The sequence below is a fragment of the Zootoca vivipara genome, chromosome 14 (genome assembly GCF_965207765.1).
Source record: "Zootoca vivipara chromosome 14, rZooViv2.hap1.1, whole genome shotgun sequence".
Taxonomy (NCBI): domain Eukaryota; kingdom Metazoa; phylum Chordata; class Lepidosauria; order Squamata; family Lacertidae; genus Zootoca; species Zootoca vivipara.
The window spans coordinates 22,728,460-22,749,051 of record NC_142597.1 but is presented as its reverse complement, the minus strand read 5'-3'; the positions used below and the strand labels follow the sequence as shown (position 1 = coordinate 22,749,051).

Sequence of the window (20,592 nt, the reverse complement as noted above, 5' to 3'; positions counted from 1 at the left end):
GAGAGAGAGAGAGAGAGAGAGAGAGAGTGCATGATTTGAGGAGAAAGGAACAGAGAGGTTTTTGTCTCTCTTAGTCCAGGTTTTGTATGCAGCAGGGAAACATTCAACCTAGCACACAGAGGAAAACTCCCTCCACACTACACAACCAATCAGAGCACATGTCGCCTCAGTTAAGATCATTCCACTCTGCCAGGTTGCTAAGCAACATCTCCACCCACTCACCATCTTGCCTAGTTAACTTTAACCCTTCCAGAATTAACCCTTGTGTTACAAACCGAATGATCCCCACTGCTGCACATCCAACAGGAGCATTATAAAAGCTCATAGTCTCTAAACTCTGCAACCGCCATGAGTTGCTTTGGGCTGACAGATTCAGCTGGCCTGTCCCCCAGCAGCTCTTGCAACTGTTTTAGACCAGCACGTCTGCTCTGCATGCAACCTCCCTCACTTTTTTCCAGACCACTAAATCTAGAGCTACCAACTGCTCGGTAGGCACCAAAGAAAAGCCCTCCTGAAAAAAGAGAAGCTCTTATTAATGCCATAAATTGCTCCTTCAATCCATGCCCAGCGTACCATAGAGCAAGTTAATATCAGGGCAGTTAAAAGAGGGTCATTATAAGCAAGCAGATTTTGCAACTCCTCTAATAATCTCGTAAGACGCCAGCTTCCTTAGGCATGGTCCAGAGCCCCTTGCTGAACTCCCACAATTAGGACAATATTTTCATTAGGCAGGATTTATAACCAAATAAATTGGACTCCGTGGTCTTGTCTGCCGCACGGGAACACCCTTGCAAGAGAACCTGTAAGTCTTCCTTTTGCATTAAGCATCCACTTGGGTGAACTGTAAACCACAGTGTGAACAGTCCAGTGAACCAAACTGCAAGAAATGGCTTTACTGCAAGTGCAAGGCCAGGATCTAGCCCATAGTGACTCGGTGAGCTTCAGCATCTCGTTCAATAGCCAGCTGTATTATTTAAACTCTCTTATTAACTGCTAGCCTGGTGGCGCCTTCCCCTAAATTTTAAACGGTCCGTCCTCCCTTATTGATTTCCACTCCCATTAAATTATCTTCTTTGCTTAAGCCTTTAGCACTAATTCCAAACATGTATTTACTCCTCTCCAGGACTTGGGCGCCTCCATCACTTTGCACTGACTCTGCTTCCATGCTTTCAAGTTCTTCCTGCATCCCTTACGTTTCATCAACAGGAGAAAACATCCTTCCAGGTCACTTACGTCACCACAGACAATAAGCTGTCTGTTCCCCCTTTCCTCCAGTGGTCTCACCAGTCCAAAACTCAGAGAACAGATAAGCTCTTTGTTTCAGAACAGGAGTGAGGGATCTGTGGTCCTCCCAATGTCATGGTACTCCAACACCCGCCAGCACAGCTAAGAGTCATGGATGATGGGAATTGTAGCCCAAAACATCTGGCACATCCCTCAACTGTCCCAGGAAAACCAGGACATCCCCCTTTTTTGCACAACAGCACGGTGGCTATTTGGGGCACTGCAATCTCACCCCAATTTTTTTTGGGGGGGTGGGGACCGCGATCTCATGCAGGTCACGTGACTTGCCTGGGAGTGCAGTCTGCAAGTTAAGTGGAACACAAGCTGGAACATGTGCAGAGGAGGGTGACCGATATGATGGCCTCATGAGGAACGGTTGAAGAAGCTGGGTATATTTAGCTTGGAAAAGAGGAGACTGAAAGGAGATATGACAGCCATCCTTAAATAGTTCAAGGGCTGTCACATGGAAGACGGACCAGGAGCAAGTTTGTTTTCTCCTGCTCTGGAGGGTAGGACCTGAACCAATGGCTTCAAGATATAAGAAAGGAGATTCTGACTAAACATCAGGAAGAACTTTCTGACAGTAAGAACAGTTCAGTAGTGGAACAGCTCTCCTTCCTTGGAGGTTTTTAAGCAGAGGTTGGATGGCCACCTGTATCTCTCTAGCTGAGATTCCTGCATTGCAGGGGGGCTGGGCTAGATGATCCTTGGGAACTTTTCCAACTCTACAATTATATGATTCTACTAGCTGTTTCAGAGCCTACCCCCAGGGACAGGGAACTATTTTGCCCAGCCTCCCATCACAGGCCAACTTGGTCAGGGGGTAAGGGGACACAGCACTATGAAAAGCCTTTCCCAACTCCCCTGGAAAGCACTAGGCTGGCTCACAGAGCCCACCTAAAAGGCTTGCCACTTCACAAGCCAGTGGACCAACACTTCACCATGCCTGCAAGCTGGGGCAATAGAATCTCCTCCCAGCCACAAAGACTGTTTATGGGTGATACAGAAGAGGGAGAACTTGAGGCATAAATCTCATTTGCTCATTCAGCATCATCTCTCTCTTGTTCCTCCCTCTGCACAAGCAGCTGTGAATCACGTCAATCAGATTTCAGCCTGAGGCTTGTTATTTTAGGAGGGGCTTTCAATCTTCTTTTAAACTTGCCTCTGATCTCTCCAAACAGGGAGTGGGGAGGGAAGGACTGAGAAGAGAGTTGTGGACCAGGGGTCAACATGGCATTTCAGAGGCAGGTTGGAGGGAAGAAAGAAACAGGATTTTAATAATGACGTATGGAGTTGTTGAGATCTAATTCTTAGGGAAGGGCTGCAGTTCAGTGATAGAGCATCTGCCTTGCATGCAGAAGGCCCCAGGCATAAACACATGCACTGGAGAGACCGCTGCCTGAAAATGTGAAGAGCTGCTGCCAGCCAGTGTAGACAATACTGTGCTACATGGACCATTGTTCTGGTTCTGTATAAGACAGCTTCCTATGTGGACCACAGCCCTGTTTAGGGAAGTTTTTAATGACTGGTGTTTTAATGTATTTTAATCTTTGTTGGAAGCCGCCCAGAGTGGCTGGGGAAACCCAGCCAGATGGGCAGAATATAAATATATTATTATTGTTATTGTGCGCAGCCTGGGAGTCATTTTGGACTCACAGCTGTCCATGGAGGCGTAGGTCAATTCTGTGTCCAGGGCAGCTGTCTACGCAGGCTGAGACCCTACCTGCCTGCAGGCTGTCTAGCCAGAGTGGTGCATGCTCTAGTTATCTCCCGCTTGGACTACTGCAATGCACTCCACGTGGGGCTACCTTTGAAGGTGACTCGGAAACTACAACTAATCCAGAATGCAGCAGCTAGACTGGTGACTGGGAGCGGCCGCTGAGACCACATAACACCGGTCTTGAAAGACCAACATTGGCTCCCAGTACGTTTCTGAGCACAATTCAAAGTGTTGGTGCTGACCTTCAAAGCCCTAAATGGCCTCGGTCCAGTATACCTGAAAGAGCGTCTCCACCTCTATCATTCTGCCCGGACACTGAGGTCCAGCACCGAGGGCCTTCTGGCGGTTCCCTCATTGCGAGAAGCCAAGTTGCAGGGAAACAGGCAGAGGGCCTTCTCGGTGGTGGCGCCTGCCCTGTGGAATGCCCTCCCAACAGATGTCAAAGAGGAAAACAACTACCAGACTTTTAGAAGACCTCTGAAGGCAGCCCTGTTCAGGGAGGCTTTTAATGTGTTTTATTTTTCTGTTGGAAGCCGCCCAGAGTGGCTGGGGAAACCCAGCCAGGTGGGCGGGGTATAAATTTATTATTATTATTATTATTATTATTATTATTATTATTATTATTATTATTTATGGACATATTTTTAGCCGATTTTGCGGCGGGGGGAGCATCACCTGCACCCCTGGTGGGGCCCCACCTCATCACCCCCTCGCTACGGCCCTGGTTGGAAATCCAAATTTAGCAGGATAAAATTGCTTCAACCAGAGAGATTGAATTGGGAGGTGGGTAAACTCCAGTCCCACATATGATGCTCCCATTGTTCCTGACCACTCTGGAATCCAAAGTCAGACTTTCCACTGCTCCGTTAACAACAGAGGTAGTGGCAACAACAAATTTCACCTTTGTAAAAAGTTGCAGTCCTCTACCTTGCCTCCGCCCACCCCCAGCCTAAATAAGCCACGTCTATTCATTTCAAATGGTCTACTCTTGCATACGGCAATCACTGGATGCAACCCAGGTAACCCAGGGAGGGAAGTGACAAGGTTCCGTTTTGTTTTTAAACACAGGTTTCAAAAACGCTCCAAGTTGATTCATGCAGAAGAAGAACTTGCGGACACCTCCCTGCCCTTTTCTGTCATTCCGTTCCCTTGCCAAAAAATATTTTATCAGTTGCACAAGAGCTGTAGAATCATGGAAGCAGAAGGAAAGAGCTAATTAAATATATGCAAATATGCTTAATTCATTTCATATTTTTTTAAAAAAAAAAAACCCAAACTATCCACTTTTAGCCAAGTTTCTTACATTGCAAGAAATCGTGGGAGTCTTGTCTCCCGAGTACTTTCCTGGCTAATTGAAAGCCCTTACCTTTCCACCAAGACACGGTGCTTTTCAGATGCTGTTGGACTCCAACTCCCATCAGTCCCAGCCAGCAAGGCCAATGCTGAGGGATGAAGGGAGCTGTAGTCCAACAGCATGTAACGGAGGGCTCCATATTGTCTACCCTGCCATCCTGGACTGATCTGCCAAGCATCTATTTGGGTCCAATTGTTGTGCCCGCCCAGTGGAATTCTCTCCCATCAGATGTCAATGAAATAAACAACTGACTTTTAGAAGACACCTGAAGGCAGCCCTGTATTGGAAATATTTTAATGTTTGACGTCTTACTGTGTTTTAATTTGTTGGAAGCTGTCCAGAGTGGCTGGGGTAACCCAGCCATACGGGTGACATCATCATCATCATCATCATCATTAATCCAGCCAGGTTCTGGGTGACATTGGGATTCTTAAAGACGGCACAATTGTTAACATTCAATCTAAATTCATTTGCTTTGAGAACAAGGCTGAAATGCAAAGGGATGAGTAATAGGGAAAACAGGACCAGAACAGACATATTTATTCTAGATTATGTCATCTGGGGCGGACTGGAATTTTGATCTGGACGGGGGAAACTTTGGTGCCATTATACTCATATCACTAAGCAAATATAGACCTTTTCCAAGGATGAGTCATCCTCAAAAGGCTAATGCATTACTAGGCAGTATCAACAGAACTATAGAGGCCAGATCATAGAATTTTTGAATCACAGAATTATAGATTTGGAAGGGACCGGAGGGATGATGAGAACATGAGAAGCAAGGGTACCAGTTTATTCCGCCTTAGTCAGACCTCACCTGGAGTTCTGTGGAGGGGCATACCTCATGATACCTGCCTTGTATGCAGAAAATGCAAAAAATCCCTGGTTCAATCCCCAGCATCTCCAGGTAGGGCTAGGGCAGACCCTGCCTAAAACCCCGAAGAGCTGCTGCCAGCCAGTGCAGGAAATATTGAGCTGGATGGACCAACACAGGCATAGGCAAACTCGGCCCTCCAGATGTTTTGAGACTACAACTCTTATCACCCCTAGCTAACAGGACCAGTGGTCAGGGATGATGGGAGTTGTAGTCCCAAAACATCTGGAGGGCCGAGTTTGCCTATGCCTGGACCAACGGTTTGAGTCAGTATAAGACAGTTCCACATTCACTTCTGGGTACTTGGGAACAAATTAGAATATATTTGGAAGAGAGCAACAAAGATTGTCAGATGCCTAGATATCTATAAGGAAAGGCTGAAAGAGTTGAGTATGTTTAGTCTGGAGACTAGATGGTTAAGAGGCATTATGAGAAGAACCGTCTTCACATTTCTGAAAGACTGTCATGCAGATGATGGAGCAAAAGTCTCCTCTGTTGCACCAGACCTGAACTGATGGGTTCAAATTACAGGAAAGGAGATTGTGACTGAGGGTCAGGAAGCCAGTGTGGTTTAGTGGTTAGAGTGTTGGACTAAGACACTCTAACAGGGAACCAGGCAGAGGGCCTTCTCAGTAGTGGCACCTGCCCTGTGGAACGCCCTCCCATCAGATGTCAAGGAAATAAGCAACTATCCTACTTTTAAAAGACATCTGAAGGCAGCCTTGTTTGGGGAAGCTTTTAATATTTAATGCTGTATTGTTTTAAATATTTGATTGGGAGCTGCCCAGAGTGGTTAGGGAAATTCAGTCAGATGGGCGGGGTATAAATATTATTATTATTATTATTATTATTATTATTATTATTATTATGAAGAAGAAGACCTGGGAGACCAGGGTTCAAATCCTACCTCAGCCATGAAATGCACTGGGTGACGTTGGGCCAGTCACTGCCTGTCACAGCTGAACCTACCTCCCAGGGTTGTTGTGGGGGTTAAAAGAGGAAGGGTGAGCCTTGCATGTCACCTTGAGCTCCTTGGAGGAAAAAGTGGGATATCTGTGCAGTGAACAAAGAAAAACAGAATATATTCCTAATGGCACAAGTGGAGCAGAGGCCACTCCAGACTCCCTAACAAGTTATCTATCGGGGATGGCAAAGGGTTGAACCAGATGACCTTTGGTGTCCCTTTCACCTCTGTAATCCCAGGACAGCTATCTATTTACCAAGGCTGGCCAGTGCACTGTTGTTACTAGCGGTGTGAAAGGTGGGTGGCAAGAGCGAGAAATTTTGGCCCCCAATTGGCCCTCCTAGTGGTACAGCAATAAAACAGGCTAGCACATTAGCAAGGCTAAGCAGTGTCTGGTACGGTTTCAAAATGGATGGGGCAATGTTGACATTCCTGCATTGGAGGGGCTTGGTCTAGATGGCCCCTCAGGGTCCTTTTCAACACTACAATTCTGTAAGTCTATGAATTAGGTCTGAACAGAGGGCACCCAGCTCAGCTACCTGAAACCCTGGAGAGCTGCTGCCAGTCAGTGTAGACAATACTGAGTTAGATGGGAGAATGGCCTGCCTCAGTATAAAGCAGTTTCCCATATCTTCTTTTGGCTTTTATGTTAATCATATGAGCAATGCATACTGAGTTGCAGTCAAACACAAGGTAATAATAATAAAACTTAAACACAACACATATTGTAACATAATTTGTTCCTCCACTCTTAAATACCTTGACTTTAACTCCCCTTCCACTCTTTGCCTGGTTTCCTACCTGATTTCTTTTCAAACTGTGTTTTCTTACTCAACTAAATTGTTTTCATTACCATACATTATCCCACTTTGTCACATCTACTGCTGAGTATTTTTTTCAGTCTGTTACACTTATTTTCTTGATGTAATATTTTCCATATATGTAATCTATGCGTAATGTCCAGTCTTCTTTTAAATTTTTATCATCTTTGTTTCTTAATCTATTTGTCATGCTGGCAAGTTCTATATATTCTAATATTTTAAGGTGCTGTTCTTCTCTTGATGGTACTGCATCTGTGCTTTTCTGCTACTAGAGTTCGGGCTGCTGCAGTCACATACATCCATAATGTAGTGTGATTTGGGGGGATTTCTGTTGTTATTATTCCCAGAAGGAAAGCTTCTGGGTTTTTAGGAAACGTCCTTTTAAACATTTTCTTCAGTCCATTATAAACCATCTCCCAGAATTCTTTTATTATTCTGCAAGACCACCATGAATAATAAGATCTGCCAATTGCTTCTTTACATTACCAACATAGGGCACTTTTATATCTAAACATTTTAGCTGGTTTATTTGGAGTCAAGTAGTAAACGGCGTTTCCGTGCGCTGCTCTGGTTAGTCATGCTAGCCACATGACCCGGAAGCTGTATGCCGGCTCCCTCGCCCAGTAAAGCAAGATGAGTGCCGCAACCCCAGAGTCATCCGTGACTGGACCTAATGGTCAGGGGTCCCTTTACCTTTACCGTTACCACCTCTGGAACATTTTTAAACAGTTCTCTTTTAATGTGTAACTAGCAGTGAATTTAAAATTTGTTTTCCACAAATGCTCCCACCAGTTTAAATCAATATTATGACCCATATCTTGCACCCATTTGATCATAGATGATTTTACGAATTCTTCTTTCATTTTCCAATCCTATACATTTTAGATAAAAGTTTAGCTCTGGATCATAGTATTTCTTTTTTGAATAGTGATGGTTTTTCTGCAAATCCCAATTTCTTATCTACCTTAAATTTTGAATTGATTTGATGATATTTTAACCAATACTGTCACAGGGAGGTGCGTTGCAGCTACTCTAGAGTAACGACTCTCCAGACATTTGCCTTTTCATGCTTTTATTGTGTGCAAACTATTTACAGTGCTGGAGCTGTACAAGGTACATGTTCTCAGTTGGAGTCAGAACCCTGCAATGGAGATTCCCGCGTTTTTTTCCAACAAAGCAATCTGGGAATCGCAAATCTCCTCCCCCGTTTCTTTCGGCGCAATTCCGGAACTGGAGGGAGAGGTCTTCTTGCCGTCTTTTCCTTCCTCCCCCTTTCCCTCTCCCTTCCTTCCTCTCCCAAGCGGAGCCGTGGCTCTGCGACCCTGCCAGAGCCATGTCCTCTACTTCCTGCTTCCCCACTGGAGTCTTCCCCCTCTGTGCTGCCGCTGGTACTCGGGGAAGAGCTGGTTCTCAGGATGGGAGGGGCTTGTCTGTAGCCCCTGTCCCTCACAAATACGATACATATTCTTTAATCTCTTCAATTTTTCTCATTTTTGGCTCTCCTTCTGAAAAGTCTAACAATTCATTATAGGTACCCCCAGTTATCACTCATATTATTATTTTTTTCCTTTTTTCAGCTTCTATTGAGGATAACCACATGGGTGTTTTGTTTTCTAATAAATATTTGTATTTTTTCCCATATCTTAATTATTTTTTTTCTAATGACATGGTTGGTGAAGCTTTTACATATTCCCGCTTTGCCATACCAAATACAGGCATTCCAGGTATGCTTGACATCATGAGCCTGCAAATCTAGCAACTGTGTATTTTCTAGCACTATCCAGTCTTTTATCCAACACATGCAGGCAGCTTCAAAATACAATTCCAAATCTGGGCATGCAAAACATCCTCTGTCTTTTATATCAATGAGAACCTTATGCTTTACCCTAGGTTTCTTCCCTCTCCTATCTAAAGACTTAGATAGGTCTTTTCACCAATCTTTTAGACATCATGTGTCATTAAGTATTGGGATTGTTTGGACAGTTTCCCATATCTTAAGGGAAGGGTTGTAGCTTATAGGAAGAGCATCAGCTTTGCATGGAAAAGGCCTCCAATTCAATCCTCGGCATCTTGAGGGAGGGCTGAGAGAGACTGCTGCCAGACAGTGTTAACCCTACAGAGCTAGATGGACCAACTTTGTCTTAGACAAAACACCTCTTCAGAGCATCTTTTGAAATGATGGCTGAGCTCTGCAAGCAGAGCTTAATCCCAGACGCCACTCGCCAGGGCTTCACCCCAGAAAGTTGCATTCAAATGCTGGTCTCCCACCATCATTTCGCAGATGAGAGAGGCAGCGGGCAAATGCCTGCCATCTCCTGCCAACAGCTGGGAGGCAGCTCCAGGTCTCCGTCTGGCAACTGAACTACCTTCTCTGCACGAACTGAAGAAAAGAGTGGGAATCCAACAAAGGCTCAGCTGTGTAACATGTGCATATGAGATTAACTTTCTCAAGGGTCACAACCTTGGAGGACAAATCCTGCTGCCCAGTTTGGGGAAACAATAAAGCCGATGGATGAGGAGGAAATGCAAAGTACTTGCAGTAAAGAATCAACGAGGCTCTCGATTCAAATCTCAGCTCTGTACTTGACCTTAGGGGCGCCTCACAGGACTGTTGTGGCGATTTACTGATAGGTGCATGAAAGTGATTTGAACACCTGAAATGCTCTACAGAAATTGTTCATGGGGGACACTAGACCTTTACTGTTCACAATGCCGAATGGAGCCTCTGCATTCAGGAGCTGTCTACTTGTGAGCTAGTTCCAGGTGCTGTGCATGCAAAGCAGGGGATGGAATGGTCCTCCTCTTCCTGGCCTGAGTGTGGCATTATTCCCAGGGGCATGTGGTTGGCCATGGGCAGGGACAGGTTGATGGGCAACACATACCAGAGGTGGGTAGTTGATCCGGGCAGATGACCAGCCTGTTGTTCCCATCTTGCAATTTGGGCAAAGATTGACCTTTGGCATGCAGTGCCCAGTCAATGTGGTGGTAAGGGATGCTCAAAAATTCCAGGTGGGAGACTGAAGCCCCTGAGCAAAGAAACTAGTGCTGAAATCAGACAGGGGCAGATTTAGGGGAATAGGACCAATTCAGTTGCACTGAATTGCCAGTGTGGTGTAGTGGTTAAGAGCGGTAGACTCGTAATCTGGGGAACCGGGTTCGTGTCTCCGCTCCTCCACATGCAGCTGCTGGGTGACCTTGGGCTAGTCACACTTATTTGAAGTCTCTCAGCCCCACCCACCTCACAGAGTGTCTGTTGTGGGGGAGGAAGGGAAAGGAGATTGTTAGCCGCTTTGAGACTCCTGCGGGTAGTGATAAAGCGGGATATCAAATCCCCCCCCCCAAAAAAAAACTCTCACTGGGTGCGGAGTCTCAGGGGTGCTGCCTGGGATGGCACAACTATGACTTAGAATGGAACATGAGAGGTGGAGTGAGGCCACAGAAATTTGAGAACCCTAAAGTCCAACGCTGGATCAACCCCAGAACGCACTGGGCACTTCAAGCCCCTTCTGAAACAAAAACAATTAAAAGGTCTTTTCTCTCTCTTGCATTCCCCACCCCCACCCCAGTGCTCCTCACTAGGCAACATTGGGAGAGTTACTCTTCCCCAGCCTAGCCTACCTCACAGGGTTGTTTTGAGGCTAAAATGGAAAGGGGGGAGAGAACCATACCTTGAGCTCTTTGGAGAAAAACCAATATATAGATAGGTAACATTATCTGGGATTATCCCAGTGAAACTGGACCCCAGTTTGGGGCATTAGTTCTACCATCATCAGCTCAGTCCTGGAAAGCAACCAGGGATGTTTCTGTTCTGATTGTATGAACAGGCTCTGATAACATATCACATATACACAGAACAGCCTCATTCATTGATTAAAAAAGAACTATGTACACCCAGTTGACTCCTAGCTTAATTCTATTTCCTACTCTATGCAAACTCATGTTCCCAGGTGATTTGCAAGTGTCTGGCATCACTAGTCATTTCTATGCATAAGTCAGGCAGGGTTTCGGGTGGGACGGGCGGGGAGAGAGAGATGCTCCAAAATGATTAGTTTGGGGAGTACAGTACTTATTCCTTTGAGCAGCAGCTACCGGTAGTAACAAAAGGAGAGCCTTGTGGTTAAGATTTTCTTCTCCTTCCTCCCCAACAATGTTTGGCGTCTGATGTGCTTTACTGTGTTAGGCTGCAAGCCAATAAGAAGCTGTGTAACTCATCCATCTAGCCTGCTGCCCTTACTAAGCCTCCCAGTAATGTGATAACTTGGGTTTCATACTCATGACTAATTCTTTCTGAATAAAAAGGACACGTAGCACCATCTGAGAGTACTAAAACAACTGCCCATGCATTCTTCTGAGTTTTGATTGCACCTTGGCAGCACAACCATCCCATCCAGACTGAATGTTGCCTTTCTGCCCATCCTAGATACAGTACATATTGCAAGACAACTTTGTGAAAAGAAATGCATACTTTGAAGTAATAACCTCACTCTTTGAGCTGCCCATGTAGCCACTATTCTCTTCCCTCGAGTTTTGACCCTGGCAAACAAGGACCCGATTTCTTTCCAGTCGGACAGCAGACCCAAGCATAGCATCTTGAGGGAACTGGATGAAATCTTCAGCAAGAACTACGGTAACAGATGCAGTGACAACATTTGCAAACGTTAAACAGAAAAATGCAACATGATTCAAATGATGAATGGGTTACGCTTCTGCGCAGACAACACTGTGGTTCGGTGAGAAAAGATGCCCCCGTCTCCCATTCAGCCAGCCTCTCCTTGGAAGCCTGAATGAGGACAAGGTGACATTCTCTCTCCCCCCCCCCCCAAGGCCTGCTCTTGAAAGCATCGCAGGAGAAGGAAACAGCTCCCAGGGACCTGGGAGATCTCATGAGCTCCCCCCACTTCCCCCGCCAAGAACAAAATGCTTAGAAGTCATTTAAGGCATGTTTTGAGAAATTGAACATAACTTATCTAAGCAATCCATCCATCCCTCCTCCCTTAAGCTGCCCATCCATCTCCCAGGCTGTCATCTCCTTCTCCACCCACCTGCCACCACTGTGCTCCATCCTGTTCCTTCAAGGTATCCATCACTCGTTCCCCCCCTCCAAGCGCCCCTCAAACACCTCCCCACTGCCCCCCCTTCCACCCTCTTGCACTAGCTATCGCTCCCAAACACCTACCCCTCCCAAGCATTGACACCCACTGCAAAGCATCCATCGTCTCACCGCTCCTTCCTTCCTTCCTTCCTTCCTTCCTTCCTTCCTTCCTTCCTTCCTTCCTTCCTTCCTTCCTTCCTTCCTTCCTTCCTTCCTTCCTTCCTTCCTTCCTTCCTTCCTTCCTTCCTCTCCCTCTCCCCACATTTTACTTTCCATGCCACGGCAACTACTTTCCCCTTTCACCACTTTCTCCCCCTCTAGGAAGTAACAACAATCCACGGCGCCTATTCCGTTTCCCCTTACAAACAGGTGCATTATCTCACTTTCTCTCTCACGCACACAAAGAACGATCTTAGTCATTTTATACACCCCAGAGACCCACCCTTGGCGTTCCTGAGCTGCTTCTTCGCCTCCCCAGCCTTTCAAAACGGAGGATCACAGCAACCTCCACACATGACGGTCTCTGGAGTTCTCTTACCCACCCAACCCCCGCCTCCGCCAGCCACCACGCTACACAACCATTTTGTTGATATACACACAAGTGTGATGTTGAGTTCCTCGCTCCCTCCCGATGAGGAGATTTAATCACCAGCAGCACCGAAGCTCTTCTGGGGACCTGAGCCCCCAGAAGCATGGAAGCAGAGTTTGATGGGAATCAGAAAAGGGGTGTCACAATGCTGGGAGAGAGAGGAATGGGGGAATCTTCTTCGCCCCCCCCCCCCAAAAGGAGACTGGGACCCAATATAGCGAAGTGGGCATTCTGGCCAAGGAGGAAGGGCAAGGACCAATGAATAAGGGAAGGAGGGGGAAATTTGAGTCTCCCACTGTAACAGACCAGAGGCTTAGAAGGAGAGCACGAGCCCTTATTCCTGGGGGGCACGGGAGCCCAAGACGCTGAAGGGCACCTCGAGATGGGTTGGGGGAAACTAAGTTTAGGAAACTGAGGACCAGCTGGCATCCTTATCTGGGCGCATGGGGCGGGGAGGAGGGGAGCAGCGGTAGAGTCCTGGATTGCAGAGGGCGCCCCGAAAGAGGTGAGGCTACCCCCCCCCCAAAAAAAAGCCCGGGTCCCTGTGGGTCCTGGAAGATGAGAGCTAGTCGGCGCCTTCCAGGCTTCCCCCAAGAAAGGACGGCACGGTTTAGACCTCTCAGAGGGAAAGGGGGTCCTGTGGCATCCTTTCTTTAAGGGGGAGGGATGAAGCATCCCGGATTGGCGGGGGGGGGGAGGTCTCTCTCCTGAATAGATAGGACCCAGGAGTCCGAGGATAAGAGGGCTGGGGGAGCGAAAGGAACCAAGCCACCCCAACCCCCAACCCCCTCTTGTTACCCCTGGAGGTGCAAGACGGAAACGCAGCAGGCTCTACCCAGTTGGCTTCGCTTGCGGCGGGTCCAGAGAGAAGCGGTTGCCGCGGCTCTCTCTCTCTCTGGCCAGGGGGGAAGCCGAGCTCGGCGGGCGCCGGGCTGCAGCTGAACCGGAGGCGGGGCGCTTCTACCGTAGCAGGAGCAGCAGTGCAGGCTTCTCCTACCTGAGTGGCTCTCCCGGGCTGGGATCTGCAGGCTGGCCGGCTCAGGTTTTGCTTCCCGCGACACACGCACTCGCTGCAGCCGGGGTGATGAGGCGGCTTGTTGCAGCTGCTGGGGCTCGCAGAAGCGACGCGCTGCGATCCGGAGGCGGCGGCGGCGAAACCTGGTCCAAGGAGAGAACGAGACCAAGGGCGCCCCCGGGTGGCGAGCGGAGGAAGCGCAGGGTGCCAGAAAAATCCCGGGTGCGGGATGTTCGAACGTGGCGGGGAGAGAGGTTAGGGTGCAAGTGTTTGTGTGCGTATGTGTGTGGTTAGAAATATGGTGCCAGATTTCTAAAATAAAATTATGCAGCCAAAGCAAAGCAGCACGTTCGAATTATGACATCATGTGTTCGGTTGCCGAACGAAATGCGTAATGATGTCAAACTGCGCTCAGTAAAGGGGGGGGGGTAATAACAGGATGGAAGCAGGGCAAACCAGTGGAGGCTTGCTGGGGCACCGCCCCACCCCACCCCAGTCTGCTGTTAGCCGGCTCCCACCTGCCAGCCTTTTCACTTCCAGCCAGTCCTGAGGGTGACCCGGGCTGTCAGTTCCTCCTCCTCCTCCTTACTCCCTGGTTGTGTACATGTCACCGGCTTAAAACTCAGCGAGGTTGTGTGTTTTTCTCAACTTGGATGGAGGGTGGCATAGGCAGGGGGAAAGCCAATAGAAATGCAGTATTTTATCTTTTAAAAAACCGCTAAACCTCTAGAACAGAGACAGGATACATACGGATTGTGGCAACCATCATATGCACACACCGGATCCCAAACCAGCGGTGGGAGCGCAGCGCACTGGGTGCAGAGGAAAGCAGAGTTTGCACACAGCTGTGGTGTTTCCCCTTGTAGAGCTCAGCAAGGAGGCGAGTGGCTGCAAAACAAGAACTAGTTTCCTCTGCCTGCCATTGGCTCTGTCTCTTGCCTGTCACTAGATCTGGCTCCACCTACTGTTGGGCGCTCTGCCTTCCGCCCCAGCAGCCTCAATGGGCACCAGCCACCACTGCTGCAAACATCTTTAGAAAGAAAGATCAGCACAGCCTTAACCACAATAATTTCTGGAGCACAGGGCCCAGTAATATTATTGGAGTGTAATGCAGAGAGATAAGAGGATCTTTCTGCAGAGAGATATCAATTGGGGTGAGATATATGGGGAACAAGAAGGGAGAGATAGGGGTGCAAACCCTGAATATTGGGGTGATGGGCTGGGGTGGATAAAGAGATTTGCGGAATCGAAATAATGTGTGTGTGTGTGTTTTATTAGACATGTCATGGGGCCTATTACTGGGGTGAAACATGAGTCCCAAGTCAGCTGCCAATAAGGTTGCTAGCAGAAGAGGGAAAATGTTTTGGGGGGGAGGCGGAGGCACCCAATGCAGGATGAAGCCCATACCTCTATTTAGAGTCCCTGGCTTCTGGGATTTGTCCTGCAGCCTCACACAGAGAGAACGAGGGAGATAAAAGGAGCGAGGAGCATCCTCCTGCTAAGCTTCTGGTTGTTGTGATAAGCAGAGGAGCTGGAGCGACGGGGAAATGTGGCAATCGTGATGGGGGGGAAGGGGGCAGTGTGGAAGCAGTAATGGGCAGAAGAGAAGCAAAGCGGGGGTGTTGGGATTCGAGAGTGTTGGTGTCTCTGCCTTGAAAACGCTACATTGTAAAAGAGAGGAATTAACCCGAAGGCCTCTTCCCATAAATGTTATGCCGCAGAGAAACGACATACGGCAGTAGAGCACCTAACACAATATAACGCAGATGCCTGCGTTCCTATAGGACTGCCACGCTTTTTTAAGGACTTCTGTGTCTTTACCGGGGAACATGCCATGCGGAGCAAAAATGCAGCCAGTGTCGCTTTCATACAGCATGATGGAGTGGTGGAGAAAATGTCCTGCCGAATTTCTGCCTGTTGTGGTGCTCTTAAAAGTGCTATGGTTGGGGATGGGAAGTAAGGTTCTGTCAAGGAAAGTGACAAGGAGAGGGAAGGAATTGAAATTTGAAGAGGTCAGTTGTGAAATGGAGAAAAAGAGATATTTCTTCTGTCATTCATTGTGAAGGAGAGGAGATTCCACCTCGTGACACCCCCCCCCCATTGTGGACATAGCAGCCCCTTGGGAGGGCAACCAGCAAGAGAGGCATCCGAACCCCCAGCTGCCCCTTTGCACTGCATTCAGCGTTCAGTCACCCCTCCAGGAAATATGAGGAAGATGAGCAGCCTGTGGGTGCCCCCTGCTGGTCAGAAAGAAAGTTTTTCTAATGATGATGAAGGATGGAATGGGATGCAGGCAGGGCCAGCCCAAGACAATTTGGCACCTGACGAGAACCACAGAAGGGCACCTCTCCTCACCAGCAGGAAAGAATGGATGAAGATATACAAGGATGGAAAAAAAGATTTACATGGGGATCTGCTGCCCCTGTGGATCCTGCCACCTGAGGTGGTCACCTCATGAGTGGGCCGGCCCTAGATGAAGAGGGGGAAACACCTTGAGCGGGGATGGGGGGGAGGGATGTTGCTGGACTCCAACTTTCACCTGCCACATCCAGCATGGCCAAAAGTCATGGGTGATGGGAGTTGTTGTGCAGCAATATCTGGAGGGCCGCAGGTTGCTTAGCCCTGAAAGACCAGGTATTCTTTTATTTATTTCATAAAATGTATATGCCACTTGATTGTAAAACAAACAAAAACAAAGCAAAACATCGAAGCCGTGTACAGAAAGAATAAAACAACACTGTGAACAAAAACAGTTAAAAACTATTTTAAATGTTCAAAAAATAATTAAAATCAACAATGAGCTAAAAACAGATCAAAACACGGGTCAGCATTCTACATATCTGGGTAGGCTTGAACAAACAAGAACAATTCTTGGCAGGGATACAGTGAAGAGGGGTGCTAGGCAGAGAGTTCTAAAGTGTTGCACACTAAAAGGCTGGTTTCTTAGAGAAGCAAAATAGGTATTGTATGGCACCTACACAGTGTCTGTTCCACAGACCAAATTGGTTGAGTAGTACTAGGGTTTTGCACATTGGTTTCCACTCTTTACAATGTCTTACAGAAGAACAGCGTTTCTGCTCATCCCTAGTTGTCTAGGAGAGGAAATTTCTCTGTCACCCCTAATGACATACCAACATTCCTTCATCTACCCAATTAGGAAATGTGTGCACATAGGCCATTACTTCTACAGCAAATCTGTACACTTTCTAGCTGATGATGTGCAGCACTTAGTGATGTCGGGCTCTGCATAAAGCCAATTAAAGACTGCAATTGTGGCCAGTTTGTGTGCCATGGATATCTCTGCATCTAAACACCCCAAAGAGTATAATTTAGCATGCTCCATGCACACACACACCCGTGACCTGCTAAAGCCTTGGAGACCTATATTCATTTAGAAAACGACTTCTATAGAAAAGAGCAGATGGTTAAGAGGGCACAACTTGTTTTAAGCTCAGTGGAAATGCAGGTGTTGTCAATGCAAAAACTATGTTCACGTGTAAAGAAATCACCTGTGTGTATGCATGAAGAAAATGTGTTTACTAGAACAGGGTATTGTTTAGAAGCAATGCGTGTGGATGTGGAGCCATGTAAAGGGTTAAATGTGTACTACTAGTATCATCTAATAGTGGGGAACTGGGTTCTTTTAGATAATGAGAAAATTACACTTCTGATTGGCTGACTAGGTAGAAATTCTTGGTCATACATTTAGTGGCGAAAGTGGTCTGCAGAGGGGGAGACTCCTATTCCACTCAAATCTGATTGACTGAAGGGTAGTCTGCCTGAAACATGAATAGGCCTATTCTACAATTTGGAGGGGAAGACAAGGACGAAGAAGAGGAAGACAGAGGCTGGAAGAAGATGAGCAAGAGGCTATTTCAGGCTAGGGGAAACCTGGTTGTGTAGTTTGCTCCAAAACACCCAAACCACAGGCTTAAGCCAAGGATTAGCAGTGAGGCCAAATAAGGGTATTGAGCAGTGAGGAGAATTCAGCAAGCAGCTTACGGAGGTGACCAGAGCGAAAACTGTCTGTAACCCTGGCTCAAAGGAAACCAGCTGAAAACTGCAGTCCCTGGCGGTGAGATTTGTCCAGGGAAGAGGGACTACAGGTTAATTGGCATTGGAGTTAAATAGGGTTAGGAACTTGACTTTAGCCTTTTGTAAACCTTCATCACTGTCGTTTAAATATGCAAAAACCTTATTACAGCAAATGTAGGTAAGACCTTAGTCAGCAAGTCAAGTTTTTTACCTTTCTTATATTTATAATACTGAAAGAATATCTTACTGCTTTAATGGAGAAAGTGTGTCTATCTGGCTTTGTGACACGTCTAAAATACCACAGCTGCTGGGTTGTAGTTAAAGATGTTGGTGAGCAACTACAGTACAGACATTTTGTGCCAGCGGCCAGAAAGGGCATCAGCTGTGGCAAATCAAAGCCGGTTCTCCACTTATAAAATATAAAGAAGACTGTGAAATTGCCACAGCATGCAAGATGTCCACAGAGGGATGGGAGAGACTCAGGTTTGATACCCTAGAGCAGGCATAGGCAAACTCGGCGCTCCGGATGTTTTGGGACTACAACTCCCATCATCCCTAGCTAACAGGACCAGTGGTCAGGGATGGTGGGAGTGTCCCAAAACATCTAGAGGGCCAAGTTTGCCTGTGCCTGTCCTAGAGAGTGTTGATCAGCTTTCCCCAAGTTGGTGCCCAACTCTGCTGTTTTGGACTACAACATCCATCATTTCTGGTCATTAGCTGTACTGGCCTGAGCTGTTAGGAGTCCAGCAGCCTGGCAACAGCTGGAGGGTCACAAGTTAGGCACCTGTGTACTATAGCCAGGGAGCTTTTCCTGACCCAAATACACGGCAGTGCACCTTAAAGGGGAAATAAAAGTGATGCTTGTGGAAGTCATGATGGGCCCCCTTCCTCTTGCCAGTTTCTGTACCAGCCATGCTCAGTACTCTGACCCCAAGAAACTTAGCTTCCAGGAAGGTGCTGCTCCTGACATGGATGTAAGTGGCCGAAAGGCTTCATGTGACCATATATATTGCTGCTATTAAGAGCACAGGTTTTAGTCACCAGGAAATGAGGCACTCACTCCCAAAGCTGCCACCAACTTTATACCATGGCAGGAAAATCTGATGTACGAAGGGTGGTATCAAAAGCATCTGCAGTCTTAAAGGGACAGGCAGGTCACAATAATGCAGCCTTCCCCAGCTTGGTTCACTCCAGATGTGGCTGGGCTCCCATCAGCTCTAGCTGGCTTGGCCAATGGTCAGGGATGTTGGGAGCTGTTGCCCAGAAACATCTAGAGGACAGCAGATTGGAAAAGGCTGCAAGAATGTGGTGGCTTTTTCAGAACACAGGAGACGTTTGGTCCATTTATTATTTTGGAGCAGTAAGTGCCAGGGTGGGGTGAGATGAAATATAAAACGTTTGTCAATGTTATAAGCACAGTATTTTAACACAGTTCAAAAGCAGTTCCTTGAGAGTTTTCAATCATGATGTTTATTCTTTCTTTCTAAATCTCTCTCTGTTTTGAATATTTGTATTTTTTCCCATTCATGAAAACAAAGCAGCAAAACACAGGAGAAGGTCCAGATCTGGATAGATAGATAGATAGATGGATGGATGGATGGATGGATAGATAGATAGATAGATAGATAGATAGATAGATAGATGATAGATAGATCTGAGAAGGAGAATACATTCACCAACTTGGAGGCGGGGGGACAGGACACAGTGTGTGCTCACATAAGTGTGGTCTACAAAATTCAACATGACATAGTAATAACACATTCCAGCTCAGTCAATAAAAGTGCAGCAGTTAAAGCAGGCCAAAATAATAGAAAATCAAAGTACGAAGACAATAAAAACTTATATTTTTAATTGTACTCATATACACGGATTGCAGCCTCAGTTTGATACCCACCTACCTGGGAGTAAGCTCCACTGAATATATAGAATTATGCTGTTATTCATTAAAATAATAATAGGTTACATAACGTGCATGAAACCAATTTATGGAATCAGCAAGCCCTGTCGTTCGATTAAAGCTTCATATACAAATCTGCAAGCTGCCCAGCTGTATCCAGCACATTTTGAAAACAGCCATTTATAATCTAATAAAGAACCTCAATATTTCAAATCAGCATATGTTTGGTTATCAAAGAGTCCACGGAATGATTGCTGGTATGTATATTGCATTCTTGCTCCTCACATTGTAACCCCTTCCTCTTTGCTCTCAAACCTGAAATAAACAAGCAAGCAAAAAGGGGGGGGGGCTGATCTGAATTCCGGTGCCCTCTCTCAACTCTCTGCCCCACCTCTCCAGGTGACAATTGCACATATTTCTGGAACACTCCAGTGACTTCTTCTGTGTTTCTTGAAGCCACTGCCGGGGGATTTTCTATGGGGCCTCTTCTCTAGATCTCCAAAATGCAGCTGTCCCATACAGGGATCGAACCTGCAACCTTGGCAATATCAGCAGCGTCCTCTAACCAACTGAGCTATCTGGGCTGAGCTTGCTCACATTGATTTACAATTAGGTGGGCGGGTTCTAGTGCATCTTTCCCCTGACGTGAAGATGCAAAGATAGGCAGAGCTTCATCTGTTGAATTGATGCTAGCCAGGTTGTTGCTATTAAAGGCAATGGAGCTTTACAAGAAAAGGGGCAACTGACACACCTCATTAGAATTGACTAGCTAATTCATTGACTGTAGCTATTACTTGCCAGATCCCAGCAACCCGTGATTTACTTGTCAGAAGATGTGGCGACGATGTGGGCCTTTCCAACGGAGGCATTCCCCTCCCTTTGGTTAAGTCCAGCTTTCTGTACGCCTCTGAAAGATATAGTGCTTTGGAGCATTGCCACAGGCTATT

The 20,592-nt window shown here is 46.9% G+C and overlaps 1 protein-coding gene across 1 annotated transcript in view; it reads right to left on the bottom strand.

Moving 5' to 3' along the window:
- The window catches only part of GRIK4 (glutamate ionotropic receptor kainate type subunit 4), a 449,450-nt gene extending 435,614 nt beyond the window's left edge, over positions 1 to 13,836 (bottom strand). Inside the window, exon 1 of the mRNA XM_035139827.3 lies at positions 13,696 to 13,836. The gene's annotated coding sequence lies outside the window, so the exon portion shown is untranslated. The remainder of the gene's footprint in view (positions 1 to 13,695) is intronic.
- Between the last annotated feature and the right edge of the window lie 6,756 nt (positions 13,837 to 20,592).